This window comes from Alligator sinensis, unplaced genomic scaffold (genome assembly GCF_000455745.1).
Source record: "Alligator sinensis unplaced genomic scaffold, ASM45574v1 scaffold33_1, whole genome shotgun sequence".
In the NCBI taxonomy this organism is placed as follows: domain Eukaryota; kingdom Metazoa; phylum Chordata; order Crocodylia; family Alligatoridae; genus Alligator; species Alligator sinensis.
In genome coordinates, this window is record NW_005842086.1 from 1567641 (window position 1) to 1590487 (window position 22847).

The following is a 22847-nucleotide window of genomic DNA, read 5'->3' on the forward strand; positions in this document are numbered from 1 at the left end:
CTTCCCATCCCATAGCAGTCATTGATATAGGAATGGGGCACACATGTTTAGGAAGCTCTGACCTAACTACCTAGTCAGCACAGGCTCCCACCAGAACTCACCAATTTAATGGGGCAGAGTATGGCTGGGGGCAGTTTTCATGCAGCTGCAGAGTTCCAGGAGTAAACAATGATGCTGTTAACCTTTTCACACCCTCCCCTTCCCCACTGAATTCAGAAGCAGAGGAAAGTTAGAGATGAGTGGTGGTGCCAGCACTCACCCTCTGGACTCTGGAGCTGTGTGAAAGTAGAGGTTCTTGCCAGATCCTGCATTAAGACTGCATGTACAATACAGCCAAAGTAAGATGCAATCATGTTGCCACACCTTCTCTGGATCCCCCTTTACCCAGTAGAAAGCCCTAAAAAACAGGGTGATCTGAAGTAGGGTTGGAGTGTTGTTGTTGCCTTGATGGTTACAGGAAATGCACAAGCCAAAGACTTTCTTGATGATATCTTTTACTGGACCAGCTGTATGGTTGGGAGAGATGCTGGAATGTGCCCTTCTTTTATCCCCTGAAGCCTGTGTAACACCTCTCTTGGTTACCTAAAGATTGCCTTTCTCCATTCAGTTTAAACTGCCTTGTACTTCATGCTTGTGAATCTGGCTTTTAAGAAGGATTCAGGAAGCAGTGATTAAGGATTTGAGGGTAAAAGAAAAGGGAAAGGAGCTAGAGAAAGGGAAACAATCTTGAAAGAAGTAAGTTAAGTCTGGAGTGGGGCATTTGCAATGGGTAGCAAAATTGCTTAATGAATTAATGTAGCCAGGGATGTTACAGGGAATAAGATGGGTTATAACATACAAGTCAGTAGGAAAAAATACTTGGGTAAGAATAGGTCAATTAATAAATGAGGAGAGGATGAGATCAATGAGGACTCTTAAATGCTTGAGAGGCTGAGCTGCTTTTTAAAATCTGAATGTAGCAAGGAAAGCTAAGAGGTTTGGCAATTAGGAAGTAATGAAGACCGTGTAAGACATCTATTGATAAATAGCTGAAACAAGAATACTTTCTGAATGCAAAAACACACAAATCAGCAGATCATCTGATCACTGCATCTCTGATTCAGCTAGATATCTAACAAGTGCCTTTAAGCAACAGAGTTCTTCAGGTGAAGTCAATAAGACTATTCACATGCCTAAATTAGGTATGTACTTAATTACCCTGTTGAATCAAGCCCTGAATCACATAGGCTGCTGGCAGATGTTAAAAAAAAGTCCTTTACTGGAAGCAGCAGTGCGTTACTTCAACCCAGCTTCTCAGCATCTGTATAGATTGGGCACTTCAGAGGGGCTTCTTGGCACTTTTAGCTAAAACTGATTCAATCAGCTTTTAGATAAAAGCCCCACAAAAGCCCCACTAAAGTGCCCAGCCTATACAGACACGGGGCAAGCCAGGTCCAACTAACATAATACCTCTTCTGGGCATGCACTGAACTTGATGCAGGAGTTCATGGAAAAGTCGCACTCTTGATATTTTTAACCTCTATAAGCAGCCAACAATATTTCAATTTTCGAATCTCTGTAGTTTTTTTAACGTAAAACACAAGCAGGGAAAGAAAACAATAAAAGTTAGAAAACAACTGTTTATTATTTGGTGTTCATTTGCAGATCATGCCCAAAAAGGGTAGCAAGGTTTTAGAAAAAAATAGGAGAAAACATGACCTACTGTGAACAAAATCTCTGTGAGTCTCAACTGGAGTTAGCTACAGGGTGCCCCTATCTCAGAAAGAGATGTGACTGTTTTGTTTGGGGACCTCACATGGTGGTTCCTACACAAAGCCACCAACATAGCCATGTGTCTGGTGCATTTCATGGATGCCCACCAACACCTGCCCCTTCTGCCAGGAGAGGAAGACCCTGGTGTATTCCTATTTTGAGTGCATCAGGTTGCAGCTTCTTCATCGCCTCCTGAATTCCTTTCATTGCCAACTGCTGAGGGTCTCACCGCAATACTCCCCACACCTTTTTCTTTTTACATCCATGGTCCCACCAAGTCCTGGGACCTCCTGGTCAACCTCTCCCTTGCTCTAGCTAAGCTGGCCATCTATTTGACCATGAAGAATGCTCTGGCTCAGGGGGGCCTGTATTTATTTATTTGCCCCCAAAATTCCATTGTTGCATGCCTAATAGTCCCTTCTAACAAGAGGTAGGCTGGACTGTTTTCTTCCCAAGGGAAACAGGTAAATGGATAAAAGGAAAACCCAGGTTAGGGAGGAGTAGAATTAAATACAAAGACCTGACCTGAGACTCCCTCTTTACCCAAACAATCAAAATATTCCACCCCCCCCTCCTCTTTGCTCACTATTTAAGCTTTAATTCGGTAATAAAAATTTCATTCAGAGCAGGAGATTTGTCAGAGAAAAGTCTGAGAAAAGCAAAAGTAAAAGTCTCAATTAAAATTGATGGACAATATTCATCTATATTCCAAGCTCCTAGTGCACACAACTCCTACTAGTTACAAAACTAGTAGCAACTCCTACTAGTTACAAATCCTACTCTACTAGCCTGCCCCAATTAAGTGAGGACATTTCTGTTCTGATCTGTTGTGTGATCTTTCTAAACCTATATCTTTCTCTGTGATTTCTAGGATAATGGCACATAATGTATCTTGAGACAATGGAATGAATATGGCTAGATGCATAAATAATAAGGTTGTGTTTAGATTCCTTGAGGGATTGGTGCCTAGAGTTTCTTATGTGTTATAGTTTATATTTTGCTTTATAGAATTCAATCGTTGGCCTATTTTGTCCAACATTAGGCTTATAAAATTCTGCAAGGTTACAGGCAGATAAAATAGCAACATTTCATAGTTGGTAGGGTCAGAAGGGACGTAATCAGATCATCAAGTCCGACCCCTTGCCATGGGCAGCAAAGAATGCTGAGGTCAAATGACCCCAGCTAGGTGATTGTCTAGCCTCCTTTTAAAGATCCCCAGGGTAGGAGCAAGCACCACTTCCCTTGGAAGTTGGTTCTATCTCCTGGCCGCCCTGAATGTGAAGTAGTGCTTCCTGATGTCTAGCCTGAACCTACTCTCAGTCAACTTATGGCCATTATTCCTTGTTACTCCCGGTAGTGCTTGGGGGAACAGGGACTCTCCCATTGCCTGCTGGCCCCCCTTGACCAGTTTGTAGATGGCCACCAAGTCAGTTCCCCTCTCAGTCTTCTCTTGTGGAGGCTGAACAGGTTCAGGTCCCATAGCCTGTCCTCATAGAACTACCCTGCTGCCCCCTGATCATGTGAGTGACCCTCCTCTGGACCCTCTCGATGTTGTCTATATCCTTCCTGAAGTGCTGCGCCCAGAACTGGATGCAATACTCCAACTGTGGCCTCACCAATGTTGCATAGAGGGGGAGGATCACCTCCTTGGACCTGCTCATGATGCATCTATGGATGCGTGACAAGGTGCGGTTAGCCTTCCTGACCACTTCCCCACATTGGCAGCCCTTGTTCATCTTGGAATCAATAGTGACTCCAAGATCCCTTTTTGTCTCTGTGTTGATGAGAAGGGAGTTTCCCAGCCTGTAGGTATGCTGCTGGTTCTTCCTCCCCAGGTGTAGTACCTTGCACTTGTCCGTGTTGAAACCCATCCTATTCTCATCTGCCCACCTCTATAACCTGTCTAGGTCTAGTTGCAGCCTATCCCTCTCTTTTAGCATGCCCACTTCTCCCCACATCTTAGTGTCATCCACGAATTTGAACAAGGTGCTTTTCACCCCCTCGTCCAATTCACTTATGAAGATGTTGAACAGTGCGGGCCTGAGGACCGAGCCCTGGGGAACCCCACTGCCCATATCCCTCCAGGTCAAAAATGACCCATCCACCACAACTCTCTGGGCCCTCCAGCCAGTTTGTGACCCATCTGACTGTGTAGGTGTCAAAACCACAGTCGCCTAATTTGTTGTAGCCTTGGGCCAAATTTTCTCCTATTTTCATGAAGGAATAATCCAGATATTTCTAGTCATTAGTTACTTGGTATTTACATCTCTGGAACAAAATTTGACCCCACATGTATCAACAATCATTAAAATGATTACACTATATAAATAGTAAAACTATAAGCATTTTAATGGACTCTTGATCTATCCAACTAGAAAAGATTAAAGCTAACCAGAGAGATTCTTCTTCCCAAGGTAGGTAATGCTTTTCCAGTTCTGCTTTAATGCAAAAAAGGAAAAGTAAATGAGATCTGAATATCTATATTTTAAAGGAAGAATTATATTTTTTCTTAGCAGAATATTTTTATAAGCTCAAATGTATGTTTAGTAGACAAGAGGGATCAATGACGAAGCAGGTCATCTGAAAATAATGTAACTTTAAATTCTATTTGAAAATATGAGTATAGGTGAGAGTCGAACTAGACCTGTGATGTTCAGCATGAAAACCTTTAATGCTTATATTGCATTGAAGAGTTCTGTCAAGATGTTCTAATGCTTTAAAAATAAATGAGAGGAAAATAATCAGTAAGATCTTATATCTCTGTGGATCTAAGGAGTTAGCACATTCTTGCAGCTGGGTTTCTGTAATGAATGGATATTAGTTTAATAAACTGGGGAACAAAACCAAACCATTGAAGGGTATAAAATAAGTAGTCCCATTCAACTTCAGCAAATGCTTTTCCAAGATTAATGTAAAGCTCAGCTCCAGGGAAGAGACATCTCTTTGCTAAATGAATAATATAGCTAAGGTATCAGTACAGAATCTGTATTTAAGCTTAATAAATCTGACCTAAGAAAGGGAAATAATATGGCCAAATTACAAGTTTGATTCATGGGGGCTAAGACTAATAGCATGAAATCATAATTAGCAAGAGAAATAGGGTGGTAGATGACACAGAAGAGTACTCTCTTTAGTCTGGATTTGGAATTAAAGCAATCATTGCTTCAATGATTAGCTTTAGGGTTATTTTCTCTTTTTTTCTTCTTTTAAATTTAAGATATTTAAACAACAATTTAAATATGGGAAAAGTAGTAATTTATTTGGTTTTATATACATAATGAATTATAACTATATTGACCAAGGGGTTGATTCAAAAACCTTTTAATAATTTCATCCTTGGTAGTTATATCAGTAATTAAACTCATAATTTTTGCCTTCTTGTAGGTAAGCATTTGACTTATTCAAATGGGAACAAACAAGGAGGAAACAATGATGATATTGTGACTCAAATGTCTGTTTGTTTGCAAAGAAACAAAGCTTCTAAACCATGGCAAATGGCCAAACACTGAATTGTAAGTGGTCAAACTACTGAAGCACCATTCAGAGCAGGAACCAAAACCCAGGACCCACTCCCTTTTAGTGACATACTTTTCTCTGTGCTTTTCCTGGCTTCATAGTTTTTTTCCCTCTTGGCAGCCTATTGGACCAGCTACAATAAGGGGAGGGGAAGGAGAGGAAATGTCCTTCTCAGTGCCTCGTTCATGACTTGATTGTTAAAGATTGTGAAATGTAGGTTCAAGATTCACCCTGGGGGACAGGAATGGTGGCAGGTCTAGAAAAGAAGTCTCCTACCCTCCTGTCAAGTATTCGACTCGCTGAGATAGAGATTTGGATCTTATTCATGGAGCCATTTTATCGACCCCATGGAGCTGGGTGGGCTTCTGTACCATTTGGGTGGTAGGGGCTTTGTCCCAGCCACAAAGAAGTGGCAGTGGGGGCAAAGCAGTGGCACTTTGGACAAGAGCAGTAACTCCAACTCCAGGTTTAATGGCTGGAGCCATGGCCAGTTTGAAAGTAGGCTGTGCTCAGAGTTAAGCTCAATTAAAGCAGGACCTTGCTGTAAAATGCCCAATCTATAGGGTTTTGGTCTAAAACAGAGATTCTCCATCTTTTTAGGCTTGGGGCACCTCTCAATAGATTTGAAGCACCCCTCTGAAACTGTCAGCTCTTAGTTTTCACTCTTAAAAAAATAAATACAGAAAGGTAATGGAGTAATTCTTTTGTTATAAAGAACTCAGAAAAACCAAAAACAGGTCAGAATGAATGTTTTTAACATTCTGGATTCCTACTTGAAAACTCTGGGTTTATTCTGTGAATTATGTTTTCACACCTAACAGTGCTAATATTGTGTGGCATCCTGCAACACCCAGGATGAGACACTGTGGGACTTCCTTTTCCCCACTCTCTTCTCTGCTCTTTGTGAACTCATTTAATCCCTGCCTAATGTGAGTATACAAAATTACAAGTACTAAGTACTAACTGCTTGCCTCTAATCCCCACTAGAGATTCTCTTTAATTCCAGTTGCATTCCACTGTTAATCTGTACCAGGTTGCTTGCTAAACCAGATTCACAGTTCCCTTCCAAGACCTTATTTATTGCAGATCTTCCATCATGTGCTTGCTCTGAACAGTTTCTTTGTTAAAAGATGACAGTACACCACAAGAACGAGCATCTTCTCTAAAACACGCATCCACAGCTCAATGACAAGCTTGTCTGTAGCTCAAGGCAGAATTTGGCCCTAAGTATTTACTGAAAAGAACAGCTATTTTTGAAAAATGATTTGATGCAGAAAAGATTGCTTCAGAAACCAGTATCCCGATAACTTTTCCGATTCAGCTTCTGACAAATGAGTTTCTCAGAGAAATGCTATAGAGCATTTAGTTCATTTTAAACCTGTAAGGGCATTTTCCTATTAATGGCAATTTTTAGCCCTTCAACTTTCCAAGAAATAAAATGTTTATATTGTGAATCTGTAATGTAGCAGTAAAACTGTCTCATAAAAACACCCAGAATGATGAAAAGGTACAACATTTGAGAAAAGGAAATAACCACAATAAAGTACAAAAATCAATGAGAGGGAACATCCATGAGGCAAAACGGTTGTAAATAGAAGGAAATAGCCAGAAGAGGCACAATGAGAGGAACAGGAAAATGGACATAAGATGGAGCAACATTTAGGGAGCAGAAGGTCATGGAAGCAATATTATAATCCCCTAAAGCAGGGATGTTTACTTACCAAAACTAGTAAGATAGAAATAGATTATTTTTTGATAGATTAAATGAACAGGATTGACTATAATAGATAAAGGGAAATAGCAATAGAAAACAAATGAACAAATAAACTTTTTCTTAAGGTCAGTGGGTTCAATGTTTCTCTTTTCTCACTGGTGCATCCTTAGAAGTTTCAAAAGGGTTACTTTGTAGTACCTGAGAGTGGAGTTTTTCTCTTTCTGTCAAAATTATTTGCAGAACGTTTAATATGTTATGCAGGTTGTTCACTGTTAGAAGTTGTCCTGTTGAAGCCATTGGGACTATTTGAGTTGGTGAGTAATTTGGTCTTCTATGGGTTAACTATGTACTGTTTTTACTTCAGTTGGAAATAACATGCCAACAGCAGCCTGGCCAGTAAGCATGCTTCATTTAATAGATTTCATAGATTCATAGAGGTTATGGCTGGAAGGGACCTCAAAGATCATCAAGTCCAGCCCAGGGGCAGAAAGTCAGCTAGGGTCAAAGGATCCCAGCAAAATAAGCATTCAAGCATTTCTTGAATGAGTCCAGAGTAGGTGCCTGTACCACTCCTGGAAGGAGTCTATTCCAGGTCTTGGGGGCTCAGACAGTAAAGACAAATGTCTTATGTCCAGCCTAAAATGGTCTTGGAGGAGTTTATGACCATTGGTCCTTGTTTTTCCTTGAGGCGCTCTGGTGAACTGATGTTCTCCCAGGTCCTGATTTACACACCTTATGTACTTACAAGCAGCCACCAGATCCCCCCTGAGCCTACACTTCTCATATGAGGCTTTTTCAAATTACTAAGGTTATAAATAGGAATTTCATTTGAGGCAGTCCTGATTCTCCTGGGTGTTGATGGAAAAGAAAATAGGAAAGGCCCAGCCCTTTACATGCATAGACCTTCCAAAATGCATTTCTGTTCTTTTACCAGTAGGTAGCAAGGGGTGCACAAGGCCTGACAGGCTTGTCCCTGGAATGAACTGCAGTTAAGGGTGAAGTTAAGTGTTGTCCTTAGATCACACTGAATCTGTGTATTAAACTTAGAATGTGCTATGAGCAGTATTAAGAGTTAATACCATTTCTTTCCTGCACAGCTCTGACTTGCTACTGGAGGGATAGTGAGTGGGGGCATGAATAGGAGTCAGGACACTGAGGACATTTTTATACATCCCTGTGTATCAGTGCCAGACACTTTGAAAACCACCAGGCGCTGAGACGCATATAGTTGTACAAGTGGCAAAATGCGCGTCAGTGCTGAGAAAATGGCAGCAGCGAGCTTTTGAATTAAAACACCTCAGAGGTGCTTTATTTCAAAAGCGCACCGCCACCATTTTCTGTGCACTGACATGCATTTTGCAGCTTATACAACTGTACGTAGCACAGTACAGTTTGACTCAGCTCACATGCAGAGCAGACTTGATTAATTGAGTCTGCTCTGAAGTGATGGATCTCTGGCACATAGCTGGAAAAAAGTACAGGCAATCCCCACTTAATACTGTTTCGCTTAGAGCTATTTCGCTATAACGCTCATTTTAAATTGATACCTGATTTTACTTATTGCTCAGCAAGTTTCACTATAATGCTCACGGTCCCCATCTTGGGTCATAAAAAACACTTGTAGTCACCATCTTTGGTCGTCAAATACTTCCAGTTTTGCTTATTGCTCGTTTCGCTTAACACTCGGTTTTTCAGGAACCAATTAAGAGCGCTAAGCAGGGGTTGCCTGTATGTGTATAAATGCCCAGAAACTCTATCCCTGCTCTACATTTTGATCCTGTTCAGGGGCAGGTGGGGAGGGTGAGGGAACCTGGAAGGCATCCTACCAATTGTTCATTCTTTCTCTGTGAAACAGACTGAAGTTAGCCTAAAATGAGTTAGGTAGCACAGCCCAGAATTAATTGGACCTTAAATAAGTGGAATGACTCTGAGACCTCTGAGACCTTTAGAAGGCACGAGTTTAGCAAGCTTTAACATGTGGATGCTTGTGTTTTATATAACCTTAGTATGTTCTAAGTGTCTTCACGCAAAGTTAAAAACCCTCAATTAACTTAGATTTACACAGAGATGTCCTGGGAAAAAGTGTTAGCATATTTTATTAGGAATACTTCACAGGTACTTGAAGCAGGACAGTGGACTGATGTCATGATAGGCCTCTGCAAGGTCCCTGGAGCTGTGCTCTTCACTTACTGAGATAATGTAAAAGTCTCACTGGCTCAGCACATCTAAGCTATTATGTTAAATTCAAGACAAGGCAAGTATAAGTCTCAGTCTTTCTGAGCTTCTATCGGGTCAAAAGTCTTTATCAGATTACTGACTCAGCATCTGTAACTTGCTGGTCTGATGCCAAAGGATAAGCTTATGTAATTTCACTACCATTGCATCTGTAGCCTAAACAGCTGATGTCAAAACATAGGCCCTGGCAGGTTAATGGTTCAACATGTTTGGTTGCAAGGTTGATGCCAAGCTTCACCCAGGTAAAACTATATTGCTTTGAAGGGGATATGAAACTTTTTTGCCAAGGAGAGATGATGCATTTTTCCTTCATAAGAATCATAGATCTTTAGATTTGAATGATATAGCTGGACTAACAGGAAAGAAAAAAATCGATGACATAAAAAAAAACCCACGAGGAGAGATTTTTATGGCTCGAAAAATGAAATAGAATATTGAGCATGTTAGATATCTTTATATGAATATCTCATCAACAAATAGCAAATTCTCTTAAAGATGGATTCTTGTATATATGAATATAATCAGGTAAGTACTAAGGCCACTGACAGATGTGAAAAAATGGTGCTTTACCATAAGAGGAACTGCATCAATTTGACCCAGCTCACCCATCGTCTGTATAGATTGCACCTTTCAGCAGGGCTTTTTGGCATTTTTCCCTAACAGCTGATTTAATCAGCTGTTAGATAAAAGTACCAAAAAATCCAATACAGATGTTAGGCAAGCCAGGTCAAACTGACATGAGCTGTGGTCAGTGTGCATCACTTGCAATTGTATTAGCAGTGAAATGCATGTCAGCACTTGTTGGATAAAAGACCAATGCACGGGTTTGGATCTTTATTAAGTGACACCCATAGATCAATTTGGGATTAGTGATACTTATTTAATCTCATTCATACTCACACACACACACGCGTGTGCATGCATGCACGCACCAACCCACTGGTGCTCAGTCACAATGGCCAGTTGTGATGACTCTGGGTATGATGATCTGACAGGAGGGATGCCAGCAGGTTCTCCTGATGTGATGTGGATAGCAGACAGTGTTGTCAGGGCCCAGTCTTCACTGTCCTCTTATACTTAGTCCAGGCAGACTGTTGTGGTGTCCCTGGCAACCCTCTCAGTCAATTACTTTGTTGTTTTGAGCTGAGTTGCTGAGTTGGCTTTATCAAAATTCACAGTCCTTCAGTCATGTACACCATGGCTTTAGGTATGTAAATGGTGAGGAGTTGCTTCACAACATCCTGAGAAAGGGTGTTTGCTCTGCTCCTTATCTTTTTGTAGGCCATTTGTTCTTCTTCTTATCTTCCTGTTCTCAAAGGCTGCTTCTTTAGCAGAATATGTATGCTTGAAAAACATTCACTCACTCACTCGTGCACTCATCCAAAATTAACTCCTAATGCTCTTAACACACTAAGAAAATGGCGGAGGTGTGCTTTTGAACTAAAACACATACAAGGTGTTTTAGTTCAAATGTGTACTGCCACCATTTTCTGTTCACTGACACATTTTGCTGCTTATACAACTGTATGCAGTGCAGCGCAGTTCACAACAGCTCGTGTGCATAGCCAACTTGATTAATCAAGTCTGTTCTAAAGCAGCAGATCTCAGGCATGTTGTGGGAGAAAAAAGTATGTGTATAAATTCCCATTAATTTTAGGTGACTTATGGCCAATGAATGCTTCACACCTGGGCATTTAGACTAAATACAGGTATTCAAGAAGCCCAAGATGAAAATGCTATAACTTTTGAGCTTTACTCTAAGCACCCAAGGTTAGGTTGGAAGCAAGCAGAACATGTTATCCCCTGTGGTGGCTGGGGGTAGGGAACGGGGGAAGGGGAGTCTCAGAGCCTGGCTGTGTAGGCCAAGTCCAGCAAATAAGGAGGGTTGTCCCATGCCTCCCAGTGTGCCCTGCAGGCTCCCCAGGATGCTGAAGACTCCCAAGAAGAGCCGAACAGCTGAGCCACCTGGATTGGCTGTCAGGGACATCAGAGCCGCCGACCTGGACCTGATGCAGCAGCAGCAATGGCTCATCATAGCTATGAGCTTTCAGCTTGCTGCCCCACATATGCCTACACAACACACCCTGGACCCACCAAGTGTGTGTGTGTCCATGTCCCGGACACCTGGGTTTTGCATGTGTATGTGTCCTGGGTTTTGCATGTGTGTACTCCTCCCTTGCTGATTCTGGTGATCCCAGACCCACATAGCAGCAGACTGTGTGGATCCACAAATCCCTGTAGCTTCTTACCCATGTGTACTGGGAGACCTCCCCAGACGAGTATGGCCAGAGGGCTTTGAGTGCCCAACTCTGGCACCAAGCCATGGGTTTCTATCCCCAGGCTCTTCTGCCCCTGAATCCTGGGCACCACTGCCTACAACCCACACCATCACATGAATTTGCTAGGGTTACACACCTGGGCTGTGGGGAAATGTGGCCTGAGGAAGAGACTTGCCTTGTTTTAATCAAATGTTGAAGCTGCCAAACTTTTAGTTTGTTTATTAAACAAAAACTGTGGAATGTTGCCCACTCCAGAACTTGAAATTTTCTCAGTTAACATTGAGAGACAGGGAAAAGAAACTGGCTGCACTGAGTGGTTATGATGCTGTGGGGTGGCGGGGGGCAGGGAAGGTGGGTGGGAAGCTGTGGGGACTCAACATAATAAATAAAAAACCTTGGGGTAGGAGGGCGAATGCTGCGTGTGAAACTGTCACCTCTTGGTTTAATTAAATATTGAAGCTGCCAATCTTTTTGTGTGCAGAATAAAGTTGCCCATTCCAAAACTTGGACCTGATCCCAGGGGCTTCCTATCCTTACAGAGGCTGCATTGCTCCCTTGCAGCAGGATCCAGGGCTGGAGTGGCCTGGCTCAAAAGGGTGCTTGGTCTCACCTCCCCCTGCCCTGCATTGTGAGCACTCTCTTGACCTCCCAGGACTGGCCTGGAACCTCTTTGGGGCTCTGTGCCTATACCAGTGATTGCCAGCAGCTGGGAGTAGTGAGTTGGCCTTGGAATGCAGGCTAAGTCACTGCCAGGTCTGGCATTGGGTCTTCAGCAGCCTGGTCCCCCTCCCCTCTTGTGCTGCTGCTCCCAAGAGCAGACCTTGATGGACACCTTCCTGGCAAGGCTCAGTGGCTCCCACGAGCCATATCTAATGTTCTGTCCTCCCCCACCACTTATCCGGTCATCTTCCAATCAGTGGTGTGCAGTGCCCCTTGGCTGCCATTCAAGGCTGGCCTCTCTGAGACCCCTGTTCCTGTCACCACATGGAAGAGTCCATGGAGCAGTGCTTTCCATGTTGGGGTTACAGGGATGGGTCACAGCTTGTCCCACCACTCCTGCTCAGGTGGGTTACAGTCTCTCTGCAGGAAGCAGCCCTGACTCCATTCAGGGGTGTTGTAGCTGGAGCCCAAGTGGTATTTGACCCTGTGCATAAAATCCTTAACCTGGCACTGTCTCTCTCTCTGCTCCACAGAGGGATAGGCAGCCTCCCTCATACAGCAGATGGCCATCTGCAGACCTCATTCTTGGACCTTCACAACATGCTCCTGGGCCAGGACACCTTGCTCAAGTGCCCTGTCAGTGTGGGTGTAAGCAGTCACCAACCTATCCATTCCAATTCCCCACAGTGAGGGTCCCATTTTTTCCTCATTAGGCTGGTGCTGTCTATGCACATGTCTTTGGTTGACCCTCCTGGACCCAGCATCTCAGGCTCCACGAGTGGACCTTCCATGTACAAATGAAGAGTCTGCAAACAAGGGCAACACCGAGCGGCCTGTATTGAGTCCCCTGTATGGATCCTTTCCCCCACTGAGGGCCAGAAGCCATGCCACTGCTCACAACCCAGCACTGATGAATCTGCATTCCACCTTCCAGCTGGGAAAACCCAGATGCCTGGGTTCCATCTCCCTGCTGTGGAAGCTGAGGGGGGCTGGGAAATCAATCCTCCTGTTCCAGAGGGATGCGCCTTCTCTAGTTCTCTGGGAGAAGGAGAGGGAGGAAGGGAGTTGTGGGGTTTACCTGCAGTGGTGCTCATATGTAGGTGCTCTGCCAAACAATGCCCAGAGATGCTTCAGTGAAAACCTGAAGTTGCAACTGTTTACTGTGGGGCTCAAAAAAAGTGTATGTTGGGGTCTATTTGGGTGTCATTTTGCATAAAGTAGTTCTGCATCAACATGATGGCTTCTCTCAGGAAAGCAACATGACCTTGAGGGATGGGGCAGCCAGTTATCATTTAACCAGATTTATGGTCCCACGCAACGTAACACAGACTGATAAACCCCGAAGAACAGTAGCGGGTAATAGCCCTGGTGCCTCTGCTTTGTTCCAGGCCAGTGGCATGGGGGTTAGGGGAAGGGTGTTTGAGAGGCATGAAGTCTGGGGGCAGCATCAATAAATCAGTATCATCAGTCTTCCATGTAGACAATCATTGAGGCAAGAGTGCACTGCATATCAGAGTAGGCAACCACATCCTTCCCCATAAGCATACTCCAATGTACCACGGAGTCCCATTAGATCATATAAACATCACATTCCATGGGTCAGTAGTAAAGTCTCTGCATGGGTAGCTGCCTTAAGATGTTTAGCCACCACAACATGGTGTGCCAACTTCAAAGTGCTTTAGAATTGCCGCACTTGCAATGGTATATGCCCCAGTAGACTGCTGTGCTCCTGTATAGTCCAAAAGTTGTCACACTAAAAAGTTCAGCACTGTACCTAACAGCATAGGGAGACCCATAACAGGCTGTACAACTTACACACACAAATATATTTACTTCACTCTAGGGCAGTGATTCTCATTTTTTTTTGCCACAACCCACTGCTGGGAGCAGTGTGGCAGCAGTGGCAGTGGGAGCCCGGGGGCAGGGGAGCTCCTGGCATGAGGCACAGCTTGTCTTTTGCATGCAGTGCCACTGACATTGCACCTGAAACCCTCATTTGGGTTGCAACTCAAAGTTGGGAACCGCTGGTCTAGGGCATTAGACCAAGTGACATAAGAAGACAGACTGCAACCGCACCCCTGCTGCTAGGTTTCTGGGCCCATGGAGAGCCCAGGAAGCCAGGTACTGTGTCCTTGTTTGTTGTGATAAATTTAGAAAGGGGGTGGTGAATGGAAATTAAATGATTGGTCAGAGTAATAGTGATAGTCTTTCTTGAGTTAACATTGATGTTGCATTTTTTTAAGTTGGCCTTGAGGACATCCCTGAAGTGCTTTCTCTGCCCTCTTCTTAAGCGTGTACCTTGGCTGAGCTGGAGAATAAAACTTGCTTTGGGAATCTGGAGTCAGACATCTGGATGACATGGCCAGCCCAATGAAGTTGATATCAGATGATCATTGCCTGAATAGTCATGGTATTTGCTTGTAGGAGAATGCTAGTGTTGGTGCATCTTTCTTCCCACCAGATTTGGAGAATCATCTGCAGGCATCATTGATGGTACATCTCCAACAACTTTAGATGTCTCCTTGTCATTGTCCATGACACAGCTCCGTACAGCAAGGTGGGGATCAGAACTGCTTGATAAACCATGAGTTTGGTTTCAGATCTGATGTAGCAATCTTCAAACACCCATTTCTTCAGGTATCCAAAGGCTGCACTTGCACATTTGAGGCAATGTTGGATTTCTTCAGTCATGTCAGCCAAGAGCAATGGCTTCTGAGGTATGGGAAATAATGTTCCCCGAAGTCTCACTGTGGATCTAGGTTACCAGAGCTGGGGGCTGTTCATTAGGAACTTGGTGGTAGAGGACCTATAGGCATCTATACATGTGCTCTGTGGTGGGAGTGAGGGGGACTCTTTACTTAGAGCACCTCTAAGTCACTCTAATTAAAGCACCCACAGTGTCATGTGTATTCAGCACCCAATTCTTCAAAATGGTGGTGGGGGTTGTTTAATTAAAGCTCATTCAATGAGCTTTATTTAAAGCACTTCTGCCACTATTTTGAAATGTGGGGACACTGAATACATGTGACAGAGGCTGTTGGAGTATGCCAATTATCACACCCCAGCAAACTCACAGCAGACTCAGTTAATCAAGTCTGCTCAGATGCATTCTAATTAGCATGCATCAGAAGAGAGGTCCATCATGTGTATAGGTGCCCTTAGTCTTCCAAATGTTAAGTGTCAGTCCCATTTTCTTGTATGCCTCAGTAAAGATGTTAACAATTGCCTGAAGGTCTGCTTCTGAGTGAGGGCATACTACAGCATCATCAGCATGCTTAAACTCAGTGATTGTGGTCAGGGTGGTCTTGGTTTTGGCTTGGAGTTGGCTGAGGTTAAACAGTTTACCATCCATTCGGTAGTTTAACTCCACTCCAGCTGAAATCTTGTTGGTGGTCATAAGAAACATCACAGCAAGAAATATTGAGAAGAGTGTTGGAGACATGATGCAACCTTACTTAACTCTCATTTTAACCTCAAATGGATCTGTGATAGATCCATTATTGAGAACCACCATTCTCATACTTTCACGAAGCAGGAAGAGGATGGTGACAAATTTCAGTGAGCATCTATACTGCAGAAGGATCCTTCACAACACTTTTCAGCTGACAGAGTTGAAAGCTTTTGTTGAGGTCAAAGATGGCCATGTAGAGAGGGCCAGGTTGTTCCCAACAATTCTCCTGCAGCTGGTGAGCTGTGAAGTTTGTGCCAGTTGATGCCCTTAACCTACACTGAGATTCTGGGAAGAGCTTTTCAGCAAGTGGAAGGAGATGGTTCAGAGGGGTTCTCACAATAATCTTTCCAGTGGTGGACAGTAAAGCTAAAAGCTATCTATTTTGTAGACCATGTGATGGAACACCTTGAGGGGCTGGAAAACTTCAAGTCAGCTGGCCCAGACAGTTTAAACCCCAGGGTACTTAAGGAGCTGGCAGGCATCATAGCTCAGCCACTGGCATGGATCTTCAACAACTCATGGTGCTCAGGTGAAGTGCCCAAAGATTGGAACAAGGCCAATGTGGTACCTATCTTCAAGAAAGGAAGAAAAGTAGATCTGGGGAACTACAAGCCTATTAGCTGGACCTTTATCCTGGGGAAGATCTTGGAAAAAAATTATCAGAGACCATTCTTGTCAAACTAGCTGATGGCAACATCATGAGGGATAGCCAGCGTAGGTTTGTGGTGGGTAGGTCTTGCCTGACCAATCTCAGCTCCTTCTATGACCAGGTGACATATCACCTGGACAAGGGAGAAGAGATTGATGTCATATATGTTGATTTTAAAAAGCCTTTAATCTGGTGTCCCATGATCATCTCATGGAAAAATTGGCCAACTGCAGCCTCAGCTACATCACAGTCCAATTGCTGGGGAATTGGCTCCGAGGTTGAACCCAGAGAGTTGTAGTCGATGGAAGTAAATCATCGTGGTGTGTTGTGACCAAGATTTGGGGGTCCCCCAAGGCTCCATCCTTGGATCTATACTCTTTAACATCTTTATTAATGATGTGGACATTGGTATCAGAAGCAGGCTGGCAAAGCTTACCAATGATACCAAACTTTGGAGTAAAGCGTCCACACCTGAGGATAGGCTAGTGACTCAGGCCGACCTCAACAGGCTCAGAAAAGGGGCAGATGAAAACCTGATGACATTCAACACTTAAAAATGCAAGGTACTCCACCTTGGGGAAGAAAAAAAAAACCCTGCAGCATGCTTATAGGCTTGGCAGTGCTACGCTTGCTAGCACCACAGCCAAAAGGGACTTGGGGGTCATGATTGACCACAAGATGAATATGAGCCACCAGTGTGATGTTGCAGCTGGTAAAGCAAGCAAAACTCTGCCTTGCATCCATAGGTGCTTCTCAAGGAAATCCCAAGATGTCATTCTCCCACTGTACTTGGCCTTGGTGAGGCCTTAGCTGGAGTACTGCATCCAATTCTGGGCTCCACAATTTAAAAAGGATGTGGAGAAGCTTGAGAGAGTCCAGAGGAGAGCCACATGCATGATCAGAGGGCAGAAGAACAGGCCTTATGATGAGAAGCCGGGAGCCATAGGACTCTTCAGCCTGTTAAAGCGCAAGCTCAGGGGTTATCTGGTGGCTGCCTATAAGTATATAAGGGGTGTACATCAGGATCTGGGGGAATGCCTCTTCACCAGAGTGCCCCAAGGGATGACAAGGTCAAATAGTCACAAACTCCTCCAAGACCATTTCAGGCTGAACATAAGGAAGAACTTCTTTGCTGTCCGAGTACCAAAGGCCTGGAACAGACTGCCTCCAGAGGTGGTGCAAGTACCTACTCTGGACTCCTTTAAGAGACATTTGGACATTTATCTTGCTGGGATCCTTTGACCCCAGCTGACATCCTGCCCCTAGGGCAGGGGGCTGGACTCAATGATCTTCTGAGGTCCCTTCCAGCCCTAATGTCTATGAAGTCTATGAAATCCCTCTGTAGTTTCCGCAGTTGGACTCGTCTCATTTTTTGAAGATTGTCACATTCATGGCATCCCTGAGATCATCTGGGATTTCCTTATCATTCCAGATCCTGAAGAGGAGGGCATAAAACTGTGATGGGAGCTTTTCTCCTCCCTTTTTAAGATATCAGTGGGGATTCTATCCACTCCAGATATCTTGCTGCTCTGTATCTGCTTGATGGCTTTCATCACTTCGTCAAGGGTTTTAAGGGATTCTGAGATCATCTCTAACTAGGTGTTGTGGGATGGAATTGAGACCACTCTCATCCGCAGCAGGGTCTTAATTGAGAAGGTCTTCAAAATGCCCCTTCCAACAGGCATTGATGGATTCCCTTTCCTTGACCATGTCACCTCCATCCCTGGTCTCAAGGGAGTCGGTCCCTGAGTGCTCAGACCATAGATGGCTTTGGTGGCACTGAAGTTGCACACATCGTGGATGTCAGCCAGATGTTTAAACTCCTTAGCTTGGTCTTGCCCTCATTAGTTCATATTGCATATCTGCCTTTGGACCTCTGCTGTGGGCTTGTTGCAGATTCAATTTCTTTTGCTTGGAGTTTGTGTCATTTTGCCAAGCACAAAAGTTGTTGTTTTTGTGATCAATCAACTCTTGGATCTCCTGGTCATTCTCATCAGTCCAGTATTGATGTTTCCTAGTAAAGAACCCATGTCTCTCTACACAGGTGCCAATGACATTGGTCTTGAGGACACCCCACATGCTGCTGACATTCCCCCATTGTTGTTGATTGGAATTCACCAATTTTTTTGTTGAGGCAGTGGTAGAAGAGGTCTTGCTTACTTGGGTCCTTGAGTCCTTCGACATTGATCTTCCATCAGCATTGCTTCTGCTGCAGCTGTCATTTGTGAAACAATTTAAGTGACATAACTGAGCAGATGACTTGGTGATCAGTCCAGCAAGCATTAGCTCCTAGCACAGCTTGGGTGATGCACATCTTTGCAATCCCAGGCGTGGATGATGACTTAGTCAATCAGGTGCTAATGCTTAGATTGTGGGTATTGATATCATTTAGTCCAACCACCTGCTCAAAACAGGACTATCTCCAACTAAATCATTCCAGCCAGGGCTTTGTCTAGCTGGGCCTTAAACACCTCCAAGGATGAAGATCCCACCAACTCTCTAGGTAATCCATTCCAATGCTTCACCACCTTCTTGCAACTTGAGATAACTGTTCCTTATTCTGTCATCTGCAACCACTGAGAATAGTCTAGCTCCAACATCCTTCAATCAGTTCTGATGTTTTTACCTTTCAATTTCATTAAATGTGTTTTTGTATTTGTATCATGAGAACATCTCATTCTAATCTAGCTCCTCTTTATCATTCTCCCTGATCCCTTTATGTATTTCCTAAGAAAAACAATTTCATTCTTTTCATATTCTTTTCATGCCAGTCTTTTCATACTCATTTTTGTTGTTAATCTTTTAATAGATTCTAATTTTATAATATTATTTTTGAGCAATCAGAACTGAAATCATAACTTTCTGCAGTATCAGTTATACACATTCATGTAAACATAGAGACAAAGTGGTAACTTTAGTCCCAAGTCAGACCATACTCAGCGTTAATGCGCTTTAATGCCTGCACATGTAGATGCTGGCCTATTCCCTATTCACAGTAAGTTACTGTGCAGTAAATTTAAGCCAGCATAAATGCACATGCCCAGTTTTTCAGAAATTTTATGCACTTTTTTCCAATAGCTAACTGGGGCATCAATCCTCCTCTTTCAACCAACTAACCTTGAGGCTGATGATGTTTGCAGAAAAACATTGAATGTCTGTTGAAAAGCACTGAACAGAGACATAAATTATTGCATGACCATTTTCAGTGGTGATAGCATTAAAGCTATTTGACTTGCAAAATCACTATACTCTTTAATGTTCTGTTCTTCCAATTCAGTGGACAAAGTTTCATTCAATAGCATCACTTAACCTTGAAGATTCTATATAAATCAATTTTCTATACTTCTGAAGGGGAAAAAAAGACACCACATTTTTTGTGTTATTTCTTAAAAACATGACAATTTGTGTATTTTATTTTAGAAACACTGGGCATTTTTACACTTGCAAGTGCGACAATGCCAGGTGCTTTGAAAAGTGCCTGGTGCTGCAATGCTTGCAGTTGTATAAGTGGTGAAATGTGTGTCAGCACTCAGAAAATGGCGGTGATGTGTTTTTGAACTAACCTGTATCAGAGGTGCTTTATTTCAAAAGTGCACTTCTCTCATTTTCTGGATGCTGATGTGCATTTTGCCACTTATACAATTGCACACGGTGCAGCACAGTTCACCTCAGATTAATCAAGCCTGCTCTGAAGCAGCGGATATTTGGCGCGTTGCAGGACAAAAAAGTATGTGTATAAATGCCCACTGTTTTCACGACTTCAGTCTTTTAAAATGTTTTCCATCATTTCCTTCATCTTTAGATACATTAAAGCATACAGTGCCATTTATCAGTCAGTAAACAGTAGTCCCCCATTTTTAAATGGATAAGGAGTTTTCAGATTTCATTTGGATGGTGGAATGAAATTTTGTTTTTGTTGAAGTTAATGAAAATGATCCCTTTGTTGTAATTGAGCTGGGATTTCCTACCTGTAAAAGTAGCACTAAAAGAACTGAAGACTGAAAAATTAGTTGAATCAGCCTAATTTATATTGAACCACACTATCAGTTGTCCTTTCTGACTTTCCAAAGTGTGTAAATTCTTAACTAAAATTAAAAGAAATAGAGACTATGGTTAATTTATTGTTTTGCAAGTCGAGTCATTGCTGGCTTGTGTCTATTTACAATGCTACCTGGTGGCTTTCAAGCTCTTCACACTGGTGATGACAGGACCTTAAGATGGCTGAAACAATATGCCAAAACTGCATACACTAAAGAAATCGTTTTGCAATGGTGTAGAGAGTACCACTGTGAAAAATATGCCCGGCCCATTTATCCCCAATGTGCACTAAAACTCCCCCCCATCCCCAAAAGAAAAAACGTCATTAGCTGCTTCTTAATTGGAGTTCTAGTGCACATCAGGGATGAATGGGTGCGGCACATTTTTCACAGAGGTATTTTACACTGTTGAAAAACAATACATTAACAATAGTCTCAATTTCTTTTATTTTAAGAATACAAAATTCTGAGCAGTGTAAAAGCAAAGTGACATTAAAAATGATTTTACAAATAAAAAGCTGGAATTTTCAAGGATGCCTAATCATTTCCAGTTTCATTGCGAGCTAGGAAGAACAGGTCTGCTTCTTTGAAAATCCTAGCTGAGTTTTTCAAAGCTTTATCCCTTTCCTTGGCTTCACTATGATGCTGGACTTTGGGCACATGACTAAATCCCTAAGATTTGCACTGAGAAATATTGAATATTATCTTCAATCTATAACAATACGTTAAAAACATGTTAACGTTTCCTTGTGATATGTATGCTTCCTTATGATACATATGTATTATCAAAGCACCAGTTGTGTTAAATGTACTTTATAATGTATTAGCTGGAAAACAAAAATATATTTAAAGTTACAAAAAAGTAATTAATGATCATGCACTCTCTCTCTCTCTCTCTCTCTCAGCCTTACTCTTTTACAAGACTTGCTTCATTTTTACTTAATTATATATTTCTCTCCCAATTTTAAAACAAAACAAGCAGCTTATTGCTTGGTAATAGCACCATTAACCATAGGAGATCTTTAAACTGCATTTGTTCATAGGTAGACAATAGAGAGATGCAAGAAGGAAGAAATACCTGGGGTCTCATATTAACAGTTGAATATAAATATGCTGTGAACTGGTGTACAGCGATACACTAGGGAAGCCTCTAACATGATTATCAGACTGAATAAGGCCAACTGCAAACCAGTAACAGAATAAACGGTGTGTTAGGATAATAGGATGCTGACAGGATGGATGCCCTCCAGCTGAATCTCTCCTCCATTCCTGGAAGATTTTGTAATGGAGAATTAAGCATTGTCTACCTCAGGCTTACTCAGTCAGAATGTATTTCAGCAGATAAGGCTGCTGATATGACAAGTAAAGGCACAGTGATAAGTCTTATAAAGTCTAGTGCTTGCAGGCATGAGTCCTGCACATTGAGCAGGCAGGGTCAGTGCTGCATCCTCTAGACAACAACAAATAGAAAATACTATGTAGGCATAGAACAATACTTGATGGGAAAATAAGTCAAGCATTATACTATAGTGTCTGCCATTACTGTTGAGAAATGAATCCCTCAGGGGTCTACAAAGAAAAAAACATCAATATGTAAAACTGTTAAGTCCTTGGAAAGTATATTATTTTGCTGGATTATACTCACAAAGGCGTAGGTCTTAGGTTCATTCTCATACAAAACCACACTGGCTAATAACAAGACTAATAATAAACAATGCATGTAATAGCAAATGGTAAATCAGGAAAAGCAATCAGTGAAGATGACATTTAGTTATGTGTCTTTTGAAATCCACTGTATGAGGCTCACACAGGCGAGCTAAAAATTGCCCTCTCCAGGCAAAACATATTTAATAAGTTTCAGTTTAATTGAACAGAGCTTTATAAATAAGCTTCTGTTGTGAACAAGTTGAATTCAATGATTCAGCTAATCTTGTAATGATTTTGATATTTTCCCCTGTGCTTGTCAACAAGCTGGAAATTGGTAAGGATTTAATACAAAATGAAATGAACCAAATGAAAAAAAAAGGAGTTATTTGTGTTATGCACTAATGAGTTTTTATCACCCGCTAAAGGTAACATTACATTAGGAAAACAATTCTATTAAAATAAATGTTAATGTTTCAGTCGATACAAATTTGTCATTTTCAATCAAAGAGCTTCTGAGGGTTTCCATAGCTTTGGAGTCATAAATCCACCAGGCATTACATTTTCACATAAAGTAGCTAATAGCAATTCATGATTTTTGAAGTTTCAAACTCTACCACCCCCACCACCATACATATTAACATACAGCTGTTTACAGAATTCTTCTATATAGCCAAACTTGTCAGATATCTGATGGTGGCATTAAAGGAATCAAGTTCAGATGATGATGATAATCATTCTATTATGGGCAGGACTATAACTTGAGTTAACCTTCATCAAATTATGCTCTCTATGGATGTGACCAAGGTGTTCATAGGACCCATCTTAGGTTTTCATGGCTCAGTTTAAGCCACCTAAACCTAAGAAGGAGTGGCACTTTCAAGTGTTTGCCACTTGATAGGTGTGGCAC

The 22847-nt window shown here is 42.4% G+C and overlaps 1 long non-coding RNA gene across 1 annotated transcript in view; it reads left to right on the plus strand.

Moving 5' to 3' along the window:
* The first annotated feature begins 211 nt into the window (after nucleotides 1-211).
* Nucleotides 212-22847, plus strand: part of LOC102368357 — a 50247-nt gene continuing 27611 nt past the window's right edge. The window contains exon 1 of the long non-coding RNA XR_323859.2: nucleotides 212-338. This is a non-coding gene — a long non-coding RNA (uncharacterized LOC102368357). The remainder of the gene's footprint in view (nucleotides 339-22847) is intronic.